Source organism: Chiloscyllium plagiosum, unplaced genomic scaffold (assembly GCF_037043375.1).
Source record: "Chiloscyllium plagiosum isolate Xiang-an unplaced genomic scaffold, Cpla_swu_hap1 HiC_scaffold_35, whole genome shotgun sequence".
Classification (NCBI taxonomy): domain Eukaryota; kingdom Metazoa; phylum Chordata; class Chondrichthyes; order Orectolobiformes; family Hemiscylliidae; genus Chiloscyllium; species Chiloscyllium plagiosum.
This window is the reverse complement of record NW_028270173.1, coordinates 15,630,665-15,657,255: the sequence shown is the minus strand read 5'-3', so window position 1 is coordinate 15,657,255 and position 26,591 is coordinate 15,630,665. Positions and strand designations below refer to the sequence as shown.

The window sequence follows — 26,591 nt, the reverse complement described above, 5'->3', positions numbered from 1 at the left end:
TTTTGGTTGATATTTATCTGCTACAGTTTTCATCACTGACCACTTCAGTCAGACCATCACACACCTTCTCTTATACAATGTTGTCTCTCAGTGTTTGCAACTCCTTCTCTTCACTAAAGTATCTAAATCCCACATTCCCCACTCGACCATCCTCTCCCCCCATTCTCAAAACAACCAATTTCGAACTTCCACACCCTTACCACCCCCCCCCCCCCCCGCCACCCCCCCTCATCTTTTACTGTTCTATCAGTAATTCCTTCTTTCTCTTCCTTGACATGTTTGTTTCCATTTCTGGGGATAGACTGACCAATATTATCCACTATAAAGCCGACTCTCCCAGCTACCTGGAGTATACATCCTTCTACCCTTCTTCCTGCAAAGACTCCATTCCATTATCCCAGTTCCTCCATCTCTATTCCATACGCTCTGATGAGGCAAACTTTGACAAGGGAGCTACAGAAATGTCCACATCCTTCATCAACTGAGAATTCCCCAGCACTGTTGTTTACGGGGCACTCAATCAGGTCTGACCCACCTCCCACACTTCTGCCCTCACCCCCTCTCTTTTCTGCCACAACAGCGATAGCGTTCTGCTTGTCTCAACCTGCCATCCCACCAGCATCCACAACTGGAAAAGCATCAGGCACCATTTCCACCAGCTGCAGTAAGATGTCACCACCAGACACATATCTCCCTTCGCTCCCTTATCAGCCTTTTGCAGGGTCAGTTCTCTCTGGGATACCCTGCTGCACTCTTTCTTTATTTCCAACACCACTCACAGCCCACGGTAACATTCTCAGCAACTGTCGAAGGTACAACACCTGCCCATTTACCTCCTCCCTCCTCAGTCTTGCACAATCAAGTCTCTTGCATTCACTCCTCACAAGGTGGTCTCCTCTATATTGGAAAAACAAAGTATCTGTGTTCTGCTTGAAAAAAGACCCTGAACTTCCAGTTGCTGACCACTTTGACACACCAGCCTGTTCTCTGGGCAACATCTCGGTCTCAGGCTTGCTGCAGGGCACTACAGAAGCTCAGCGCAGTCTGGAAGAACAACAGCTCATTTTCCACTTCCAGACCCTGCAGCTCCCTGGACTCAATTTCAAGGCCAATAATTTTAGGCCCAGAGCTCTCCCATGACTACATAGTAGATCTTCTTATCACTGCCATTTTACTCTGCCTATTATTCACTGTTAACAGTCTCCATTACAAGATATTCACTCTTCGAGCCTAGTCATTATCCACTTCTTTGTCTTTCTAACGGTTTTTCTCTCTCTTTGGGGTCTTTCCCAATCTATCATTTCCTCCTTAACTCCTCCTCCTCTGTACATTCTGCAAAAAAAAAAGACTTTTCACAGCTACTATCAGCTCTGAGGAAGGCTGACTCAATCTGAAAGGCTAACTCAGATTTGTCTCCATAGACGCTGATAGATCTGCTTAGCTTTTCAAGCAATTACTGTTTTTATTTCTCATGACCCCCCTTACATATGCGCCTGTTAACACTGGCTCTTTAATGTCTACATGCCTTCCTAATATTATGATAAAACCTGTTCCTCCAATGTCGCTCCAGATTCAGTCTCCTCTCAAAATCCTGTTACTGTGTTCTATACCTCTGGTTAGACAGAATCCTTCACTGCTCTGACACACAGAGACACTTACCCAAATTGACCCACAGAAAATACAATGCTTCCAGGGAGAGTCTCCCAGAATTAACAACTAGGATGTGAAGATGTAAAGTGGGGCCTTGGAGATCCTGCATAACTGGATCAATCATCAAGAAAATGAATACAGTGTTTACCTGGGTGAATGGTGTGTATCATCTCTCTCCAGACTGTGTACTGTAAAGGGCCGGTGAACTGTCCGAGAGACAGAGAGGCAGCAGCAGCTGAGAGTGTCTTCATCTCAGCATGAATCCTGTAAACATGAAACAGATGACATTATAAGCTCTGCTTTGTTAGAACATTTATGAAAAGATTTAAATATTCAAGTTTTCCGCAATTTTCATGATTAAGTCAATGGGTTAGAATGTTCATCTTATTTTTGTAAATGATCCAACACGAATTCAATAATGCAAGGGCAAGGATTGGAAACCCCTAAGTCCAGAGAAAGGCCCATGTCCTGAAAACAGATTAGGTAATGAGACATCACACACTTCAGGAGATAGTGAACATTCCCCCCAACCCCTTGTTGTATTATAAACAGAGCTTGTGGAACAGAGACAAAAAAACTGAAACATCTAAAAGCATCATGTCCAACTGTGTAATGTATGAGTCCCACAACCCTCTGAGAATCCTGTTCCTCTACTTCCAGCCTCTTGACCATCTCTGATTTTAATCTCTCCCCCCATTGGATGTTGGACCTTCAGCTGCTGAGACCCTCAGATCTGAATCCTTCATCTCTCCATTCCTCTTTCCCCTTTTAATCATCTAGATAAATAGCTCAGTGACACTTTACTGTACTTTCCAACGCACCTGTAAAATACCTCAGAACATTAGATTACACGAATTAAAGTTTTTTTTTTTAATTTTGTGTTTATTGTACCCTTTATCAAGGCTACAATCTGAGTAAGTATTGTAAAAAATGAAATTCCCCCTTTCAACTCTGACTGTCCTGGGTTGGTCAGGAAACATGCAGGGACAGGGGTGGCCATTCCCTGGGCCATGTCTCTCTCTCTCTGGGTCAGGGGGAGGGTCACAGTCACAGTCACACAAACAGTCACGAAAATCAGGACAGTGATCCCTTCCAGCCTCGGAACCAGGTTGTATCATTTACAGGCATTTGTCATTGTTTACAGTATTGTAGAAGAATTTCATAAAATCTAATACGGTCTCAACCCTGCAATAAATTTCTTATAATGAAAACACTCCTGTGTGAACCATAACGGAAATAACTGTCACCATTTAAAGTGGCGACAATAACCAGGAAATAATCCCCTAATAATCTGTCCCTGAGTTATTGAGCAAACTGCAGTGATAGTAAAGAGCATGTCCTACCTTCTCTTCCGACAACCTTCCTCCTGAAAAAAATGCATCACAAACAGTGAGGATGGCAGTAACAGATTTCAGGAGTAGACAGACAGGCTGCTGAAATGAACAGACATAACACGGAAGTGTGAAGTGAGACATTTTGTAAGGAAGATTGAGGAGAGGGTAAAATACAGACATAGTGACTCTCACACTCCCATTGTACCAGACACACCCACACACTCTCCACATGGGACTGTAAATGGATTACAAATGTAACAGATCAATTTCTTGTCAGTTTCACAAAACAGCTTCAGATCTCGCTGATGATTTCTCACAGTGAGGTTTACTTTCCTTCTCTTTCCGATCCAGGAAATAATTAAACTTGAGGAACATGGAGAATAAAAGAGAACAAATAAAAACATCACGACCCATTCCCGGGATAATGTCGGTATACCCGAGGATCTGCAATGTGGCAGTTGTTATTTGAAAAGATCGGAAATTTACAGGAAAATCTCAGCAAGTGTAGAAGGATCCGTGGAGAGAAATCAGAGTGAATGCTGCGGAAGCATTGATCCTTCTTCAGTGACAACGGCAGAATCGTTTGGACAGTCACAAGTTCGGTTCACTTTTTTACACGACATTCCATATTATTTTTACAGTTGCCATCATGTCCGAAATCTGTCTGAAATAACCTGCAGTATCTTCCCTCACCTTCAGAAACATCAGGTTGTCTTTTTGTTCCATCTCTTTCTGTAACTTTGAGAGTTCCTCCTCAATAGAATTTAAGTTCTCCTGAATCCCTCGAAGATTTTTCTCCATTGGTTCGACAATCCTCTCCTCTTTCTCCCTGAGATCTCTGAGTATACGCTGCTCTTTCTCAGTGAGAATCGGGTGCATTTTAGTGAACTCGGATATGATGTGGGTCTGCAGACTGCTCCCCTGTTCCTACCAAATGAAATATGAAACCTCATTAATGTCCCCCCGTAAAAGGAAACAAAACTAATCGAGACCCCAGAAAATCAGAGTTAAAAATCACACAACACCAGGTTATTGTCCAAAAGGTTTGATTGGAAGCACACTAGCTTTCGGAGCGTCGCTCCTTCATCACGTGGTAGTGGAGGGCTCAATCGAAACACACAGAATTTACAGCAAAAATTTACAGTGTGATGCAACTGAACAATCGATTGTCTGTTAAACCTTTCATCTGTTAGAATACCATAACAGTTTCACTTCTTTCATGTGTAAACCACAAAATCATTTTTCAAAATAGTTGCATTCTCAGGTTAGCTGTTAACAATGGTGATAGCTAGACAATATGTTGAAGGTGTTAGCCCCCTGTGCTCTCTGTCTATGCCATAATATTTAGATTGATTCTCATCTTAAAAGTGAGATAACGGAGTTTTACATGAATTCATGCAGTTTTTGAGCAAAGTACAATGTAACCCTGCAAGTACAAATTCACCCCGCAAAGGGTGAAGGTTTTGGTGAGGTGCTCATCCTCATTGATAATGTGTTGCAGGTCGCCTTCCCCACACCTCCACTACTTGCCTTTAAACAACCGCAAAACCTTAAACAGATTGTTGTTCGTAGCAAGCTGCCCTGCTCTCAGGACAACTCCATACAACCCTATCACGGTAGGTGCTGCAAGACGTGTCAGAGTGTGGACATAGATACCACTATTCCGTGTGGGGCTACCTCCCACCCTGTACATGGCAAGTCCTCATGTGATTCAGCCAACATTGTCTACTTTATACATTGCAGGCAAGGATGCCCGGAGGCATGGTACATTGGGGAAACCGAGCAAAGGCTATGACAATGGGTGAATGGGCATCGCACAATAATCAACAGACAGTAGTGCTCTCTCCCAGTTGGGGAACACGTTAGTAGTCTAGGACATTCGACCTGGGATCTTCGGGTGACAATCTTCCAAGGCGGAGTTCGGGACAGGCAGCAGCGAAATGTGACCGAACAGAGGCTGATACTAAGTTCGGTACCCAGAGGGAGGGCCTCAATCAGGACCATGGGTTCATGTCACATTACAGGTGACCATCATTGCACTATACACACACAAAGATGGTCCGACACACGCACTCTCTCACACGCACACAGGCACTCCTATACACACATACAAATGGACACACATATACACAGACGTGCACACAGGCACCCACACACACCCTTACAGACACACATACTCCCACACTCACATGTGCACCCCCTCACAGACTTAAGACTCTCTGCACTCACTACACACACACTTTCTCACACTCATAACCCCCAACCCAGATAGACAAACACACAGACAAAGACCCACATACACACATATATTTTGGGGGGTGAATTTGTACTTGCAGGGCTACATTGTACTTTGCTCAAAAACTGCATGAATTCATGTAAACTCCGTTATCTCACTTTTTAGATTAGAATCAATCTAAACATCATGACAAAGACAGAGAACACAGGAGGCTAACACCTTCAACATGTTGTCCAGCTATCACCATTGTTAACAGCTAACCTGAGAATGCAACCTTTTTAAAAAGAGTTTTGTGATTTATATATGAAAGAAGTGAAACTGTCATGGTTTTCTAACATATGAAAGGCTTAACAGACAATCAATTGTTTAGTTACATCACACTGTAAATTTTTGCTATAAATTCTGTGTGTTCGGATTGAGCCCTCCACTACTACCTGATGAAGGAGCGACGCTCTGAAAGCTAGTGTGCTTCCAATTTGTGTGCTACATAGAGTCGTTTGCCGAGTCCATCAGTAAGGATGCGAGCCTGAGAGGGGTGACTATTCCTGGCAGCGGGGACCTGCAGGTTAAGGCCTCCCTGTACATGGATGATGTTGCCGTTTTCTGCTTGGATCCACTGTCGTGCGCAGACTCATGTGCATATGTGACCAGTTTGAATGGGCCTTGGGGGCCAAGGTAAACCGAGGCAAGAGCGAGGCCATGCTCTTCGGGAACTGGCTGATAAATCCTCGATCCCCTTCATCGTCAGGACCGACCACCTGAAGGTGCTGGGTATTTGTTTCGGGTGGGGGGGGGGGGGGGCTTGGGTGTGCGCCAAGTCTGGTGAGGAGCGTATCAGCAAAGTGAGGCAGAAAGTGTGCAGATGGAAGCTACGGTCACTCTCCATCATGGGAAGAAACCTGGTCATCAGGTGTGAAGCACTGTCATTGCTGTTATACTTTGAGCAGGTCTGGCCTATTCCCAGAACCTGTGCCACTGCAGTCACCCGGGCCATCTTCCAAGTTATATGGAGATCAAACATGGGCCAGGTCCGAAGGAACTCAATGTATAAATGACCTGGGCAACGGGGGAAAAATACACCCAGTGCTACCCTCACCCTGATGGCCACCTTTGTGTGTAGCTGCATCAAGCTCTGCGTGGATCCCCAGTACGCAAACACCATGTGTCACTACATACTGAGGTTATACCTGTCCCCGGTGTTGCAAAGGATGGGCCTGGCCTCGCTGCCGCGGAATGCTCCGAGTAGTTAGACCGTTCCGTATCACCTGTCCTTCATGGAGAAGTTTATGAAGAAAAACACATTTGACCACAAGTCCATCAGGAAGTGGTCAGCACGTACTGGCCTTGAGACCCTTCGGGAAAAGGAGAGGGCGGATCCTATCGAGCGGTTCCCTGAGCAGACTGTCAAAGCCATTTGGCAGAATGCCTCATCGCCAGAACTTTCTAACAAGCACCAAGACATGGCTTGGCTGGTGGTGAGAAGGGCTCTGCCTGTGAGATCCTTCATGCACGCCTGGACTCTCAGCTGCACTGCAAGTTGCCCTCGAAGCGACTGCGGGGTGGGGGGTGGGGAAACGAGACTGTCACACACCTCCTTCTGAAATGTGCCTGTGCAGAAGAAGTCTGGAGAGGAATGCAATGGTATTTGTAGAGGTTCGTCCCGAGCAGCGCCGCGACGTGGGACTCCGTGCTCTTTGGTCTATTCCCCAGGACGCGAACCAAGACGAACATCAACTGTGCCTGGAGGATCATCAACTCAGTGAAGGATTCTCTCTGGGTGGTCTGAAACCTGTTGATCTTCCAGCTGAAGGAGTTGACGGCGACTAAGTGTTGCAGACTGGCACATTCCAAGGTTCAGGACTACTTGTTGAGGGATGCGCTGAAGCTTCGGGCAGCTGCCGCCAAGGCACGGTGGGGAAAGACCACCGTGTAACATCTGCCTGCCGAACGAAGAACAGGGGGCCCATGCAGTCACTTGGGCTCTGCTGACACCTCAGATAAATATATGGACATATGATAAACGTACAGACCTGTATGTACAAATGATAAATTCTGATCTCTGTATGCAAAGAAATGAAATGTTTACGTATGTATGGCATGACCAACTATACAGATCATCAAAATATTTTATGAATAAAGTATATTTTTGAAATTAAAAAAAAAGTATGCTTCCAATTAAACCTGTTGGACTATAACCTGGTGTTGTGTCACTTTGTACACCCCAGACCAACACCGGCATCTCCAAATCCGGAAAATCAGCACAGGGAGAGCTCACCCTCACTTCGGAAATCCTCCGCTTCTGGATCAGTTCCGTTTGTAGAGCTGCCGATTTCTTCTCTGTGAGAGAATCTAAGGAATATTTCAGTTGATCCTGGAATTGGAAAATAAAATTACATTCTTAAGGTGTTCGCCCCTGAAAAAGTGATAAAACCTTTTTAAAAATATTTCAGAAGAAGACGAACGTTACTGGGGAGCATTGTCAGCGATAGAGTTCCTGTCTGTGGTCCCTGACGGAGGGATCCGAGTCTCCCCTGCTCCAGACGTGTCTCATAGAATGGTCGGAAAAGGTTGATTAGAAATATGGATTACAAAATATAATGCTTACATTGTAGATATCAACAGCTTCATTGATCGGCAGGAAGTTGTGAGTTCTATGTTCCCGCGAATCTCTACAAACGTAACAGATCAATTTCTTGTCACTTTCACAAAACAGCTTCAGATCTTCCTGATGTTCCTCACAGTGAGGTTTACTTTCCTTCTCTTTCAGATCCAGCTTTAATTTTCGAGCTTTCTCGGCCAGATTCGCTATGGCCCGATTTCCGGAAACACCTCTCTACATTCCGGGCAGGACATTATCTCCTTCTTTTCCCAATTCTGGGTGATACAGGAGCGGCAGAAGTTGTGTCCACAATCCAGTGTAACCGGATCGATGAAGAATTCCAGGCAAATGGGACAAATTGTCTCCTCGGTCCAACTCTCTCCCTGCTGTCTGGAAGCCATGTTCACCCTCAGTACTTCCTGAGACAAACTGCTTTCAGTTTCAACGTTTCCCCGATGAATTTCACTGCAATACTCAGAGACTGATGACAGGAAATCGGAACGGGTCTCGGCTATTCAGCCCCCACCATTCAATATGATTTGTCTGATCGACTACTGCAGTGCCTTTTACAACCCCCCATTCCAATAACCCTGAATGCCGTTGGAAATCAAAAATCTGTGACCTCCTTTCTGAAACATATGATCTCTCACGCCCCTCTGCTATAAAGAGTTAGAAAGTTTCACAGCCATTATGGAAAATAGAGCATGAAAGCATGGGAAGGGGTAAAGCATGAAGACCACTGGCGATCTGTTGCAAGGGGTCTGTGGAATGCGACACTCGTCAAAAGGTCACTGTGGCAGGATGGGATAACAATAGTGGAATGCCCTTACACCAATAGCAGAGTAAGGTTGAGGCTGAAAGGTCATTATGGTGGGATGAAATAACACAGTTAGTAAAGTAAGCCTCACCTCCTAAATATCATCATGGCAGGACTGGGACAGGTTGTAACAATAAATATTTAGGACATGATGTTAAATATCTAATTAATAGTTAGTAGAGTCAGCTTGAGACAGGAGACCATTTTAGTAGACGGGGAGCTAAATATCTAATCATGACAGGTTACTCTGGGATGGAAGATCATTGTAGCAAATATCTAATTGTGACATTAGAATAACATTAAGTAGAAAGTAGGAAAAACTATAGCGGCAGAACTGGAGACATTATGGGAATTAACATCATTGGTTTATTGAATAGCTGGAGTGAGGTAATTTCGATTAATACAGTTGGATATGCTGATAAGCGAACAAAAACATAATAAATAAAGGAATAAAAAAAGGGGCCACTCAAGAATTTGCTTTCTAAGTGTCACAGTTGTCTGTTTGTAAATAAAAGACCTACTCCTTGAAGAACTCTTCGCATCTCCTGGTGATTCTCTACATTTTCTCCACGACACCATCCAAGTGAATTCAAAATGTTTCCTCTCTCAGACCAAAGTGAGAACCGCCTTATGTTTAAGTTGGGCCCTGGTTCAGGAATCTCCAGTCATTGGGAATATCTTCCCTGAAGAGGCACTGTCCACCTCTTTAAACACTTTGTGAGTTTCAGCTTGATCACCTCTCATTCTTCACAACTCTGGGGAATACAGGCTCCGTTTGCCTAGCTGCTTATCATTGGATGCTATCCCGTCATCCTGGGAATGAGTCTGGTGACCCTTTGCTGTGTTCACCGAATGATAATTACTGTATTTAGTTCCTCCGATATGGAGATGAAACGTACATAAAGTCCTGCAAATGCAGGATAACTGAGCACCTATCAACTGAAGCAAGTTCTCCTTGCTCCTGTACTCAGATTCCCTTGCAATGAAGGCTCACTCGCATTACTTTAGCCTTCGTCATACACCCGCTTGGTAACTTTCGGTGATTTATTGAAAAGGACACCAAGGTCCTACTGTACACCTGCATCCTCAACCTCATTCTTTTGGAAATACCCTGCAAATCTGTTTCTCCACATGGTTTTACAGTTCTCCACATTATGTTCTATCTGGGCAATTCTTGCTCATTCTTGAAGCCTGACAATTCCTCAAAACCCGTTTTACACCTTCCTCACAACACACTCTCCCCCTGAGCATTGTACTCCCCACAAATCTGTAAAAGATTACACTTGGTCCCCAGCTTTTATTCACTGTTATATATTGTGGACATTTCTCATGAGTCACAGCCTGTCAATGTGAAAATGTCCCATTCACTCCTACTCTCTGTGCCTGTATGATCACCAATACCTTGTCGCCAACATCATCTCTGTGCCTAAGAAGGTTCATGCAGCATGTCTCGATGACTACTGCCCAGTGGTCCTAACTTTGCTGGTCATGAAGTGCTTTGAAAAGCTGGTCAAGGCATTAATCAACTCCAGCCTCCCCACTATTCTAAACCAACTCCAATTTGCCTATCAGACCAACAGATCCACTTCAGATGCTATATCACTTGTCCTTCACTCTTCCCCAGAATATCTTGACATCAAGTACAGCTACTTAAGAATCCTACTCATTGACTACAGTTCAGCCTTCAACACTATTATCCCCTCAAGACTGATTACAAAACTTAGCAATCTATTAGAGAGTCCCACTCTCTGCAACTGGATCCTCAGTTTCCTGACCTTCAGGCTACAATCAGTGAAGACTGGGGACAATATTTCATCCTCACTAACATTCAACATTGGATCCCCCAGGAGTGCATACTCAGCCCCCTACTACACTCGCTGTATACCCATGACTGCGTCACCAATTACCACAATAATGTCATTTACAAATTCGCTGATGACACCACCATAGTCGGTCAAATCTCAGCTGGCAATGAAACAGACTACGACTGGAGGTGGAAGACCTAGAAAAATGGTGCACTGATAACAACCAAGCTCTCAATGCCGGCAAAACCAAGGAACTCATTCTTGACTTTTGGCAGGATGTTACTCATGCCCCCCTTCACAGTAACAGCACAGAGGTGGAACGAGTGGAGAGCGTCAAGCTCCTGAGAGTGATCATCCACAACAAGCTTTCCTAGAATCTTCATGTGGACTCAGTGGTTACAAAGTCCCAACAACATCGTTTCTTCCTCAGGCAGCTGAGGAAATTTGGCATGACAGCAAATTCCCCTGCCAACTTTTGTCGGTGTGCCATCGAGAGCATTCTGTCTGGATGTATCACTACCTGGCAACTGTACCATTCAAGATAGGAGACAGTTACAGAGAGTCGTGAACTCGGCCCCGACGATCTCAAAGGCCAAACTCCCATCTGTAGGATCCATCTACCAGGCCGACTGTCAAGGAAAGGCTGCCAGAATTCTCAAAGGTGCATCCCACTCTGGCAATGTTTGTTTACACTCTCTTCCATTGGGGAGAATGTACAGAAGCCTGAACACATGCACCAGCTGGTTTGGAAACAGTTTCTACCCTACTGTTGTTAGAATTCTGAATGGACTCACAAACTCTTAACAAACTCTTAACATCCTTCTAAATTTTTCTACACTCTTTCCAGTTTAATAACGTCCTTCTCATAGGAACAGACCAAAACTGAACACAATACTCCAAATTCAGCCTCACCAATGTCCTGTAAAACTGGAACATGACTTCCCAACTTCTGTCCTCATTGCCCTGATGAAGACCAGTGTGCCAAAAGCCTTCTTCACTGCCCTGTCTACCTGTCAGTCCACTTTCAGAGAACTGTGCGCCTGAACTCCAAGATTCCTCTGTTTCACTACACTTATTAAGGTCCCACAATTCAATATGAAACTCCTACCTTGGTTAAATATTCAAAAATGCAATACCTCACTCATCCCTGTCTCTTCATTGCACTTCCACTCCACGTTTTCCTGATCTACCTCAACTTTTCTTGCGCTCCCCGTTCTTCCTTCCCCAGTCAGGTCTGCCTTTTCCTCTCGCCTCCTCTCTGTTTCCACCTCCTCATTCTTCCTTCCCTTTCCCCACGTACAATCTTTCATCCTCTCCCATAGTCTTTCCTTCTATTTTCTTCCACACTAATCCCATGGTTCCTTCTTCCTTGCTGCTGCTCAGACCCACTCTTCCTACCTCACCCCTCCCCTCACATGCTGTAAATTCTCCCTCCGGTCAGCAACTTTCAATTATCCCACCAATTCACTATTTTTTCCTACCTCAATATTCACACCCCTCCCCAATCGCCCTACCTCCCCCAAATTCTTACACCCTCCTCCCAACCTCCTCTCTTGCGTCCTCTCTTTTTTGCCCCTTTCTCTCTCTCTGATTATTAATTGATCTTTCCCCCAGCTCCAGCCTCTCTGACTCTGGATCCGAACACAGCACATCCCCGGCTCATCCTGTCTGAGGACCTGACCAGTGTGAGACTCGGAGACACCGAGCAGCCACTCCCTGACTTGCCGGAGAGATCTGATTCCTGGAGCAGTGTCCTGAGATCAAAGGGATTCACATCAGGGAGACATTACTGGGAGGTAGAAATGGAGGGGAAGAACAGGTGGGCTCTGGCAGTAGCCTAAGAGTCTGTGAAGAGGAAAGGGGGAATCGACCGAGCCCAGAGACTGGATTCTGGATTGTGGAGCTGTGTCCCAGAAGAGGTTATTTTACCACCACCTCCCACGCATGGAGCTCCCTCTCCTCAAATATGAATCCCCAGAGGTTTGGGGTTTTCCTGGACTATGAGGATGGACAGGTGTCCATTTACAATGCAAACACAATGTCCTATCTCCACATTTTCACCCACACATTCACAGAGAGGATCTTTCCCTTCTTCCATGTGGGAAGAAATGATGGCGGGAAAAACTTGGCCCCGCTGACAATTTGCGGGATTAAAGGCATTGACAGATCCATCCCATAATTTCAAACCATCCTCCTACCTCCTGCCAGCTGTAAACTGATGGGGGTCGGTCTCGGTCTGGGGGAAAGAAAGAGGGGGCAGCGAAGAAACAAAGAGAAACTCAATTGTAGAGAGGCACTGACTGGGTAGAGTGAGCTGTGAGCTGCAGGAACCCTAGGGCCTTCCTGCCTGTAATGTTGCTCCACAGGCGGTAGGTGGTGCTACATGACAGTGTCGGAGATGAATCAGTCAGTGGTTCTCAGACTGGGTTCAGTGGAGTCTTTCCAAGGGTAACACCAAATCATTTCTCACAAGTGTGATTGAGAAACTCATGGGGACCATTCCTGATGAAGGGCTTTTGCCCGAAACGTCGATTTTGCTCCTCCTCGGATGCTGCCTAAACTGCTGTACTCTTCCAGCACCACTAATCCAGAATCTGGTTTCCAGCATCTGCAGTCATTGTTTTTAACTCATGGGGACAGAATGGTGAGGGAATGGAAGAAACATTGCAAGAATAGACCACATTCCACAAGTTAGCCGAAGTTTTACTTATTTTAACATGGCGACTTGAGCGTGAAAGCCCTTGACATCAAAGCCACCTTTCATCAAGTGTGGTATCTCGGCAACCGAGCAAATCTGGAGTCGGTGAAAATCGGGAGTTGTGCGGGCAATCTTTCCACTGGCTACCTGGCACACGGGAAAATGGTTGTGCTTGTTGGAGCTCAATTATATCAGCTCCAGTATATCTCTGCAGGAGTTCCTCAGTGTAGTGCCCTTGCCCCAACCATCTTCAGTTGCTTCATCAATGACCTTCCCTCCACAATAAGGTCAGAAGTTTGATGATTGCACATCCTTCAGCACCATTCCTGACTCCACATATTCTGAAACAGAACATGTACAAATGCAGCAAGAACTTGACAATATAGAAGCTTAGGCTGACAATGTCAATTAAAATTTGTGCCACACAAATGCCGAATGAGAGCCAATCCAGCTACTGCCCATTGACATGCAATGGCTTCATTAAATTCCCTGCTGAAAACATCCCAGTGGTAACCATTAACCAGAAGTACAATTGCCCTCACCATATAAATGCAGTAGGTTTCAGAGCAGGTCAGAGGCTCAGCATACTGTATGAAGTCACTCACCTCCTGACTCCCCAAAGCCTGTCTATCATCTACAATGCACAAACCTGACTGCCCCGGCCGACCCATTGTCTCAGCCTGCTCCTGCCCCGCCAAACTCATCTCTGCATACCTCAACACGGTCCTGTCCCCCTTAGTCCAAGACCTCCCCACCTACGTTCGAAACACCACTCACGCCCTCCACCTCCTCCATGATTTTCGCTTCCCCGGTCCCCAACACCTTATCTTCACCATGGACATCCAGTCCCTATACACCTCCATCCCCCATCACGAAGGCCTCAAAGCCCTCCGCTTCTTCCTTTCCCGCCATTCCAACCAGTACCCCTCCACTGACACACTCCTTCGACTGACTGAACTGGTCCTCACACTGAACAACTTCTCATTCCAATCCTCCCACTTCCTACAAACCAAAGGAGAAGCCATGGGCACCCGCATGGGCCACAGCTATGCCTGCCTCTTCGTAGGATATGTGGAACAGTCCATCTTCCGCAGCTTCACTGGCACCTCACCCCATCTTTTCCTCCGCTACATCGATGACTGTATCGGCACTGCCTCATGCTCCCATGAGGAGGTTGAACAGTTCATCCACTTTACCAACACCTTCCACCCCGACGTCAAATTCATCTGGACCGTCTCAGACTCCTCCCTCCCCTTCAGAGACCTTTCCATTTCTATCTCGGGCGACCGAATTAACACGGACATCTACTATAAACCGACCGACTCCCACAGCTACTTAGACTACACCTCCTCCCACCTGCCCCCTGTAAAAATGCCATCCCATATTCCCAATTCCTTCATCTCTGCCGCATCTGCTCCCAGGAGGACCAATTCCAATACTAAACGACCCAGACGGCCTCCTTCTTCAAAGACCGCAATTTCCCCCCAGACGTGGTCGACGATGCCCTCCACCGCATCTCCTCCACTTTCCACTCCTCCGCCCTTGAGCCCCGCCCCTCCAACCGCCACCAGGACAGAATCCCACTGGTCCTCACCTACCACCCCACCAACCTCCATATACAGCGTATCATCCGCCGTCATTTCCGCCACCTCCAAACGGGCCCCACTACCAGGGATATATTTCCCTCCCCTCCTCTATCAGCGTTCCAAAAAGACCACTCCCTCCATGACTCCCTCGTCAGGTCCACACCCCACACCAACACAACCTCCACTCCCGGCACATTCCCCTGCAACCGCAAGAAATGCAAAACTTGCGCCCACACCTCCCCACTTACTTCCCTCCAAGGCCCCAAGGGATACTTCCATATCCGCCACAAATTCACCTGCACCTCCACACACATCATTTATTGCATCCACTGCACCCGATGTGGCCTCCACTATATTGGGGAGACAGGCCGCCTACTTGTGGAACGGTTCAGAGAACACCTCTGGGACACCCGGACCAACCAACCCAACCACCCCGGGGCCCAACACTTCAACACCCCCTCCCACTCCACCAAGGAAATGCAGGTCCTTGGACTCCTCCATCGCCAGACTATAGCAACACGACGGTTGGAGGAAGAGAACCTCATCTTCCGCCTAGGAACCCTCCAACCACAAGGGATGAACTCACATTTCTCCAGTTTCCTCATTTCCCCTCCCCCCACCTTGTCTCCGTCAAATCCCTCGAACTCAGCACCGCCTTCCTAACCTGCAATCTTCTTCCTGACCTCTCCGCCCCCACCCCACTCCGGCCTATCACCCTCACCTTGACCTCCTTCCACCTATCGCAGTTCCAGCGCCCCTCCCCCAAATACCTCCTCCCTACCTTTTATCGTCGCCTGCTGGACACACTTTCCTCATTCCTGAAGAAGGGCTTATGCCCGAAACGTCGATTCTCCTGCTCCTGAGATGCTGCCTGACCTGTTGTGCTTTACAGCAACACATTTTCAGCTATCATCTACAATGCACAAGCAAAGAGTGTGATGGAATACAGTCCACTTGCATGGGTGGATGCAGCTCCAACAATACTCAAGAAGCTTGACATCATCCAGGACAAAGCAGCGCACCTGAATGGCACTACATCAACAAATACCTGTTGCCTCCGCAACCAATGCTCAGTAGCAGCAGTGTGTACTATCAACAAGCTGAACTGCAGAAATTCACCAAAAAGCCTTGGACAGCACCTTGCAAACCCATGACCAAGTCCATCTCGAATGACAAAGTAGCAGATACATGGAAACACGGCCCCCTGCAAATTACTTCCAAATCACTCACCAACCTGACTTGGAAACTTGTCTCTGCTATTGAGTGGAAACCCAAGAATTCCCTCCCTCAGGGTGTTGTGGGTCGACCATGTGAGTTTGCACATGGACTGCAGCCGTTCAAGAAGAGAACTCACCACTTTCTCAAGGGCATCTAGGAATAGCCCAGCAGGAAGAACACATGTCCCTTGAGCAAATACAAACATGAGTATTTCCCCCACTAAACCTCTTGAAGAGGCAGCACAGTGGCTCAGTGGTTAACACTGCTGCCTCACAGTGTCAGGTTCCATTCTAGCCTTGGGCGACTGTCTGTGGATTTTGCACATTCTCCCCATGTCAGCGTGGGTTTCCTCCCCAGTCTAAAGATGTGCAGGTTAGGTGAATTGGCCATGCTAAATTACCCATCGTGTCATGTGCATTAGTCAGAGGGAAATTGGTCTGGGTGGGTTACTTGTCGGATGGTCGGTGTGCACTTGTTAGGTTGAAGGGCCTGTTTCCACACTGTAGGGAATCTAATCTAATTCCCACTTTCTTCATAGTGATGGGGATTCTTGGTATTATGATTTTCAGCAGGGAGACTCTGATGCACTTTCGGTGGCACAGGAGTTGGGAGACCAGCTGCTGCTGTGATATTTGGCTCTCTTCAATTTGGACTCAGGCAATGGGCAAGTGCCAAGGTCAACAATGAGTGTTTCTGTTATTTTCAGGTTAATGTCTGCAACTGTGATAAACTTGTCAATTTCACTTCACTGGAAATCTAATCCTGCTGCAGTAATGTCCTTTCATGGTAAAGTAACACTGACAAAGTGGATTGGGTTTGTACAGGTCTGTGAATATTGTTTTTTATATTTATAAATGTATCAATTTTCATGTAAATAATGTCACATTAAGGGAGGTTTTATGTCATAGTATTCAGTAGAAAGGAACTCGTATATCTATATAGGTTCCTTTTAAACATTAAGTCGGACTTCAGCCTTTCCAACATTTATGTGGAGTGAGACTGCGGTGAAGACCGATTTAACGATCTGTGTTGGATATGATGTGCAATTCATTGCATTAATCAGGCCATTTCCACATAATGTTTCTCCCCATGAAACTATCTGTACTGCAGAATATTGGTGGAGTTACAAAATACATTTCTTTCTGATTTAATGTTCTTTCTCATCACTGTCCACATAAGTGTCAATAACCCTTGACTCACAAATATTCAATTGCTCATTTTGTTGATAGCATGATAAAGTACACTGTGCGTGCAGCCCTATCAATTTTCTATGGCATATTTTACTTGGATTTGGGGAATGGTGGGAGGACATGATAACTGGTTCACTTGGCACAGAGTCTTCAATCAAAACTGCTGCAGTAAAACTGAACTAGAATTTATGTTAAAGAAAAATGCTGACAAAAATCAAAAGAATTATAGAGACATTGAGGCAGCAAATCATCAAGTCATAGAACACAGAAACAGCTCCTTTGGTCCAACTCATCCATGCCAACGAAGTCTCCCAAACTAATCTAGTCCCACTTGCCTGTATTTGGTCCTTGTCCCTGTAAACGTTTTCTATTCATGAATCTTCCAAATATCTTTTAAATGTGGTCACCATAAGTGCATCTATCACTTCCTTTGGCACATATGCACCATCCCCGATGTAAAAAGGTCGCCCCAAGTTCCATTTTGAATCTTTCTCCTCTCACTTTAAAAGTTATGCCCTCTAGTTTCAAACTCCCATATCTTCAGGAAGCCACCTTTGCTATTCACCTTACCTACACTCTCATGATATTATAAACGTCAACCTCCTGTGCTCCACTGAAAGAAGTTCCAGTCAATCCAGCCTCTCCTTATAACCCAAAACCTGCAGCCCAGGTAACATTCTTGTAAAACTTTTCTAAACCTTCTCTGCTGTAGTGATATTCTTCCAAAAGCAGGGAGACTAAAAATGTACACTTTACTTCAAAAGAGGCCTCACCAGTGTTTTGTACAACCACACTCTGCTATGCCAGCGCTTAATACCTTCTTCTGATTAAAAACAATGTTTAAACACATGCCTTGAAATTAACTTGCAAAATGGTGATAGAGAAAGTCAAGAAATGTCTATGCAACCCAAACACTGAAGTGAGTTTGTTCAGAGCGGTCAGATGTAACGCATGCTGATGATTCCTAGTTTGGTAAATTCCTACTTTCAGCAATAACAAAAGAGGATAGTTGCAAATAAAGTTGTTTTGCCAAATCAAGGTGAGGAAGGGAGAGAAAGGAAATTAAAGAATTGGGACAGTACAAGAATAAAAGAAGATTCATACATCAATAATGTCATACAATCCAAAATGAGCAACAAAGTACCAAGAAGACTACTATTTTCATTTCAGATTCAAGTTACAATACAACCATTGCATACGCACACTGCTATTGCATTCACCAAAATGGTGGCAGGAACTCATAATGTGATTGTCATATCAGAATTCCAGGCCAACCACATTTAGAAATTTAATTATTTAACTATGCAGTGGCAAATCTTACTGCAAGAATTAAGTTAGTAAAAGATAAAGTATTAATTTTTACGGCTTATTTCACCTTTAAGATGACTTCATGCCCATTGCACTCAAACACTTTGGTGACACAAATGGATCAGAAACATGACACAGGCCAATGATTTGATCTCTTGTCAGATGTACTAATAAAAAAGACAGTGAAAAGTGTTGTTAAGTGTCACCACTGATAGTGCCATCTTAAAACACAGAAAATAAGCCAAAACACAGAATACAAACTGAGAAAAATAAAACAATGGAATTCATCTTAAACAACTTATCTCAATAAAGTGATATGGCCTTTAGAACACCTCCAGCTTCTCGCTCAGACATGGGCCCAGATACAGAGTTCTCCATGCCAATGCCTCAAGTCCCCTGCTGCTAAACCAACGACATGACTGCTGCCTCACATCATCACACCATCGTTACCGCAACAATGAGTTACCACACTCCGACACCATCTCGCATCCACCAGTGCCACCACCATGACTTCACACTGGGCCGGCCTCACCTGTGAAGCCACTGCGAGAGCTGCAGGGTCCTGGCCTGGGAGCAAACTCATTGCCGTCGCAACCTCAGCCATCTGGCGCACAGGCTGAGCCACAGATCTGGAGCTTTGGCTAAGCGTGTTAGTGTGGACCTGATGGCTCAGATTGGCACCTGCACTTTTCTCACCAGTAGACCTTAGGCTGGTGCATTTGCCTCACTCTAGCATTGCTGCTGCAACCACCAAATGTCTTCTCGTTTGTGATGTACTCAGCCTCACCACATCCCATGACTGTGACGCCATCTCCATCCGCTACTCTCCACAGGATCCATTCGATGCAAGGGACAGCAAAACGTTTAACATGATCCACAGAAACAAAGTGTGTGTCTCAAATATTCTCTTGCAGTTAAACAATTTGTCACTTCTTTACACGATATGCAGAGTACTGCAACACCAATGTTGTTTAATTAAAACTGAACAATTTGATGTTCCTGCGTTGACCCTTAATCACAGTCATGCAGTTGTGTAGAAATATCAAATGGAAGGGGATTGGAACAGTTTGGCTGCCTTATGTGTCTCAAAACTGGGCAAACCTCTAGTACAGTTCAATGAAGGGTCTGACCAGCCCCAAGACTTCAATTTACTAAAGCTAGAAAAATGAGAATCAGCAGGAGTGGGCCATTTTGCTCCTTGAGCTGTTCTGCCATTCAGTAAAAATTAAGGCAGAGTTGGCCAGATTTATAAAACAATAAGGTACAGGAGCAGAATTAGGCCATTCAGTCCATCAAGCCTGCTAATCCATTTGATTGTGGCTGATACGTTCCTCAACTCCATTCTCCTGCCTTCTCCCAAACCTTTGATGTCCCTACTGGTTAAGAATCTACCAATCACTGTCTTACATACACTCAATGACTTGGTCTCCACAGCTCTCTGTGGCAATGAGTTCCACAGATTAACCACTCTCGGGCTAAAGAAATTTCTCCTCATCTGAACATTAAAGGGTCATCCCTTCATTCTGAAGCTGTGTCCTCATGTCCGAATCTCCCCTACAGTAGAAACATCTTTTCCATGTGCAGTCTATCTAGGTGTCTCAGAATTCTACAAGTTTCAATCAGCTCCCCTCCCTTCCTTCTATACACCAAGGAGTAAAGACCCAGAGTCCTCAACCACTTCTCATTTGGCAGGACTTTCATCCCCAGAATCATGCTTATAAACGTCCGCTGGATCTTCTCCCCTTAGAGATACTGAACAGAGGGATTTAGGAGTCTTAATCCATGCATCACAGAAAGCTGGCATCGATTTCAGTGGGTGTTAAAGATGCCAAATGGAATGTTGGCAATATTGCAAAGTCCATGAAGAATAAATGGTCACCTGGACCATCTCTGATACCTCCCTCCCCTTCCTCGACCTCTCCATCTCCATTAATGATGACTGACATGACACTAACAATTTTACAAACCCACCGACTCCCACAGCTACCCGGATCACACATCTCCCCACCCTACCCCCTGCAGAAATGCCATCCCGTATTCCCAATTCCTCTACATCCGCCATATCTGCTCCCAGGAGGACCAGTTCCACCACAGAACACAGCAGATGGCCTCCTTCTTCAATTTCCCTTCCCACGTGGTTGAAGATGCCCTCCAACGCATCTCATCCACATCCTGCACCTCCGCCCTCAAACCCCACCGATCCAACCATAACAGGATCCCCCGGTCCTCACTTTTCACCCTACCAACCTTTGCATAAACCGCATCATCCGCCGACATTTCCATCATCTCCAAACGGACGCCACCACCAGAGATATATCTCCCTTCCCACCCCTTTCCGCTTTCCGCAAAGACCATACCCTCCGTGACTACCTGGTCAGGACCATGCTCCCCCAACAACCAACCCTCCCATCCTGGCAACCTCCCCTGCCTCCACAGGAATTGCAAAACCTGCGCCCACACCTCCTCCCTCACCTCCATCTAAGGTCCCAAAGCAGCCTTCCACATCCATCAAAGTTTCATCTGCACATCCACCAATGTCATTTATTGTATCCGTTGCTTCCGATGTGGTCTCCTCTACATTGGGGAGACTGGATGCCTTTTCAAGAGCGCTTCACGGAACATAGAACAGTACAACACAAAACAGGCACTTCAGCCCATGATATTGTGCCGACCATTGAACATTTTCGGGACACCCACATCAATCAACCCCACTGCCCCATCACCTGAACATTTCAACTCCTCCTCCCACTCTGCCTAGGACACGCAGGTCCTGGGCCTCCTCCACCTCTGCTCCCTCACCACTCGACGCCGGAGGAAGAACGCCTCATCTTCTGCCTCAGAACACTTCAACCCCAGTGCATCAACGTGGACTTCACCAGTTTCCTCATTTCCCCTCCCCCCACCTTACCCCAGTTCCAACCTTCCAGCTCAGCACTATCAACATGAGCTTTCCTACCTGCCAATCTCCCTTCCCACCATTCCACTCCACCCTCCCCTCCGACCTATCACCTCTATCCCCACCCCCATTCATCTATTGTACTCTTTGTTACCTTCCCCCACCCTCCTCTCTGATCTATCACCTCCATCCCCACCCCATTCACCTGTTGTACTCTTTGCTACCTTCTCCCCAGCCCCATCCCCCTCCACTTATCTCTCCACCCTGTAGGCTTCCTGCCTCCATTCCTGATGAAGGGCCTTTGCCTGAAATGTCGATTTTCCTGCTCCTCGGATGCTGCCTGACCTGCTGTGCTTTCCCAGCACCACTCTAATCTGAAATTTTGCCTCATAAAATAAGTCAGTTCTGTTACAGGATTATAAAGCACTAGTCAGATCACCATTGTGATACATGAACAGTTTTGGCCTCCTATTCCAGGACAAGATTTACTGGCATTGAAGACAGTCCAGAGAAGGCTCATTTCGCAGATACCATGTTTGAAAGAACTTTGAAGAGAAATTGAGTGATTGAGCCTCTGCTCATTGGAATATAGAAAGATGAATTCCCCGTCGGCTGCACATATTTACAGTCATACATGGGATTTCAGGACCTGCCCACAAAGCCATCTGTGTGGACAGTAAATGAAGGAGTGCCCAAGAGCTCTATGCAGCACATGCCCAACAGCCATGTAAACAACCTTGGAAAACCAGATGGCTCTACACAAAGCCCAAACCTTCTGTGGACACTACTCAGCCATGCAATCCCTCGCAGCTCAAGACACGTGTTCATTGACGCAGGCTCTGAGAAATGGAAGGAGCAAGGTTACATCATCCTCACTTGGCGAATTGAAGTCAAAAACTTGGATCGGGAGTTTGCATTATTGTCTTTTTCCTCCTTATAAATAGTTAGGCAACTTTAACCTGAATGTAGGCAGAAGTGAAGACTACAGATGCTGGAAATCAGAGTTTAGAGTGGTGCCTGAGAGAGGAATCCTGATTGTGAGAAACGAAACTCACATATTAATAAATTTCAGTCCGAGTCAAATTCTGAAGCAGCGAATTTTATTGATATGTACTTGCAAGAATGGGTGTCTGACGAGTAAGCACCTCGATCTGAGGGTTACAATCTGATTTATGCAGTTCAGCTGCGTCTCTTGGTACTCCCCTTTTACCCCAGGGGTTACTTTTGCTGTAGTGCGCAGCCTATCGCAAGATGTAGCTTCACTCCTCCTTACTCTAAGCCTGTCGCCCCTTACACTTATTTATCTCACTCCTTATATGTGACGATCCTGGCACAGTTTGCTGTCTTCGTGCGATCATCCTGCCAAACTAAAATCTATCCATTGGCCACATCCCTCCTGCGACTGGCACACTATTCTCCTGTTACTGGTACATCCCGCTACATGGTTGCTCTGCCCTATTAGTCATAGATAATTCTACCTGTTTTGCTTCTTCTGTTTTCCTATGCCTGGTACATCCTGCTCCACGATTGTTCTGCCTTATTAGTCATAGATAATTCTACCTGTTTTCGCTTCTCACTGTTTAGTATTTGCATGCGCAGCCTAATTTTATAATGCAAGCTTTTGCAGAAGCAACACCTGTTCCCTTATTCTGGACAATTTTAACCTTATACATTACAATCCCCCCTTTTCTGCTTGGCTACTAAGTGTTGTCTTCGGCATTTGTCTCATACGTTACCTTTCAGTTCACTAGCACCATCCCTGAGACTTCATTCATAGTGGCTAATTCCTTAAGGTCACCCATCCCCTCATTGTTCAAGAGATTGAGTCCTTCTGCCTGATTATCTTTTAGAGGCATTTGTTTTGCCAAGGCCATCTCAATTAGTCGCTGGGTTAACCCCATACGCAAGGTATGATACAACAGCCAATTGCTGTCAGTACCCCTGCTACCACTATCAGGGAAGTGAGGATGGAGACTACCATGCTTTTCCACTTCCCAAACCATGATTCCAGCCATCCTGTGTGTGATGTGTCCACTCCTGAGTTCTCAGCCAATTCTGCCGCCAAGGTGGTCAATCCTCCCAAGGCGAGAGATTGACCGATCAGGTGCTGTATTATTTGGAATAATGGTGCCACAGCTGCCTCCAAACATCACACATACACCCCCTTTTCCGGCTAGGATCATATCTAGGGCCAGTCTGTTTTACCAGGTCATTCTGATGGTTGCATCAAGTTGCTCGGAAATACCCTTGACTGTATCTGTAGTATAATTGATGAATCTTTGCTGGTTGTAAAAACTATAGTTTATCCAATCTACATTTTTGTTGACCATCGCCCATCAAAATAGGGCTGATCCAAAACCTGCTGCAATCTGGTTGCGGGCCTTGAACTTATCGGGGACCCCTCTAGGAACTCCTGTCGAGTTGAGATAAATCCTATCATCAAAGAACTATCTAATAGCGATCTTTTACTCCTCTCATTCTTTGTTACTACCCCTTCTCCTTCTCAAATGCCAAGGTGAATGGGATTGCCAATTGCACATATCCCTCTCCAGTCAGGAGGTAGGATAGGTCACAATATTCTGCCTCCACAGTACCACCAGAGATCCACCCGGGGAACCCTGAGTGCTGAGTAGTTCCCTCTTTTGTCTGTCATTCTGAGTTTCTACCCATAAGCTCAGCTTCCCCAAGTCTCGAGACTGATTTGTACCCTGTCGGCTTATACATGATGTGTGATTCCTGACCGTGGTCAAAAACGGGGTGGCGGGGGAGGGGGGGGGGGGGAGGGGGAGCTTTCAAATCTGTCTTCTGCAAGGAAGGGAACGTTAGAGATAGGTATATACAATTCCTATCATTCCATGCAGTCTTATCCTGATACAGGGCTATCATACATTCCATGCCCTTCCTGTTTCGGGTTCCACCCGAGCGGAAAGGGGACTATGTGGGCAGAGGGTCCACTGGAGGCACATGCAGAGCAATTGCTTTTATTCAGAGTTTTAACAGGTATTTTACACATTCAACCCAGGCATTTGTGTCCCCATTTCCAGTTTCTATTTCAATGGTCTGCTTCTAGTCCTTGATCTCTATAATTTTTACCACCTTTGGGTTGTTGGGAGGGGCAAAAGGATGCATCTTATTATCAAGTTGTTTGGCTCGTTTTCTGTTTCCTACGACTATTTGGAAACAGCAGCCCAAAAAACACTTCCCAGTGGCAGCCATTATTAGCTTTAAATAGTTACTAAGGAGTCGAGACTTTTTACGGGGAAAGAAGTCTTCAAAGGAGGTATTTCTAATGGTGAGTTATATCGGGTGGTACTTTTTGTCAGGACAGTCAAGGGCTGGGCGAAAGAGGACTCTCTGAATAGTGATGTCAGGTGGCGGTTTTTGCGAATCATGCCTTGTGTCCGGTAGGGACTTAAGAAGGATTTCGGAAGAAATATACTCCCTCTGATTCTTTCCATCTGCGCATTTTACTAGGCTGCAAGCATCAACCTCTATTACTTGTGGATATTCAGACTCAGGGACCGTTAATAACAAATATGGAGATGACAGAATCGTTTGACAAAATCCCAAAACTAAGAAGGCTAATATCGTAACCCTGAGCATCCCCAGAATCCTACAATAGTATTGAAGGACTGAGAGTTTAACAGGCAATACAATGTATAGATATCAAAAAGAAACTATCCCGCATCCGCATAAAAATCAGTTACTTAAAGTCTTTTGAGTCTGAGTTTCAGTGGTTCTTCCATCGATTTGGCTGTCCAGACTTCTTTCTTAACCGGGGATTCTACCGGTCCTTTCATTCTGGTGAAGTGAGTCCATCCTTTCTCCGCCGTGCGTATCACTATGTCAGTAGTCAAAAGAGCCTGGTACAGTCCCTCCCAATCCAGTTGCAATTTAATTTCTGTCCAAGACTTAATTAGGACCCAATCTCCCGGCCGGATGGGATGAACGGCGAATAGAAGGGGCGGAGTCTGTGCCAGTAATTCCTGTCTCCTAAGAAAAGACAAAGACGAGGCCATACTCAGTATATACTTTCTTAAGAACAGATCTTTAGTCTCCATGGTTGGCAGTTCCCCTTTCATTCCCAGATAGGGCAGGCCAAACAATATGTCATAATGGGACAGCCCCATATCCTTCCTTGGGGCTGTCCACACTCGCAAAAGGGCTGTAGGTAAACACTTAGTCCAAGGGAGTCTAGTTTCTACTACTAATTTAGATAACTGCTTCTTGAGTGTCTGGTTCATTCTCTCAACCTTTCCTGATGAAGGTGGGTGCCAAGGGGTGTGGAATCCCAGGAGATTCCTAACCCCTTCATTCCACCCTGGAGTACCCTGGAAGTAAAATGAGTTCCCTGATTTAAATCTATATATTCCACTATCCCATATCTGGGGATTATGTGTTCAAGTATTATCTTGGACATCTCACTTGCAGTGGCAGTGGCTAAAGGGTACACCTCCACCCATCCAGATAGGTGATCAACCATTACCAGCATATACCTCAGACATCCCACTCGGGGTAATTTGGTATAATCTACCTGACTGCTCTGAAATGGTCGGAGCCCAGGTTCTCTCCCTCCTGGGACTTGTTTTCTCAATACCTTCTTGTTGATTTTCTTGCATGTAATACATCCCTCACATATCTGTTTGGCTATTGTATAGATCCCTTTGCATCCATATTACCTTAAGATCAAATCACACATTGCTTGCACTCCCCAGTGACTCCCCTGGTGTAAGACAGCCATAATTTCTCGCATCATCATCTTATTTAGCATCTCCCGGCCATCGGATAGCATCCAGCACCCCTCTACTATCTGCATAGCTCCCATGCTTCTAACTCTCTCTCTTCCTTCGCGCTAAATATCGGTCTCCCACCAGGTTCCTGCACCATTGGTACCAAAATATATATTGTAACGGGATGAGGGTTCAAAGCTGCCTCCTTAGTGACTTCATCCGCCAATCTATTTCTCTTTACTTCGGGATCATTTCCCTGCTGATGTCCATTTATGTGGACTATTGCTATTTCCAATGGCAACAAAGGGATTCCAATACTTGCTTTACCAATGCCCCATGAGCCAGTTCTTTACCCCTACTGTTTATCAGCCCCCTCTCCTGCTATATCTTCCCAAATGCGTGTGCCACCCCGAAGGCAGAGTTAGAATCTTAGAATTGGGTAGTCTCCTAGCCGTGCTATTCCATCCACTACCGTATATCCATTACATCTTTTACCTTCAATCGCTCTGGAGGAACCATCAATG

The 26,591-nt window shown here is 45.7% G+C and overlaps 1 pseudogene across 1 annotated transcript in view; it reads right to left on the bottom strand.

The window, feature by feature from the left end:
- Positions 1-19,045, bottom strand: part of LOC148140103 (E3 ubiquitin-protein ligase TRIM69-like) — a 63,891-nt pseudogene extending 44,846 nt beyond the window's left edge. Inside the window, exons 1-6 of the transcript XR_015752914.1 lie at positions 18,908-19,045; positions 7,826-8,053; positions 7,496-7,591; positions 3,678-3,911; positions 2,966-3,016; positions 1,799-1,946 (exon numbers count right to left, since the gene is read on the bottom strand). The product of XR_015752914.1 is annotated as an E3 ubiquitin-protein ligase TRIM69-like (transcript). The remainder of the gene's footprint in view (positions 1-1,798; positions 1,947-2,965; positions 3,017-3,677; positions 3,912-7,495; positions 7,592-7,825; positions 8,054-18,907) is intronic.
- Between the last annotated feature and the right edge of the window lie 7,546 nt (positions 19,046-26,591).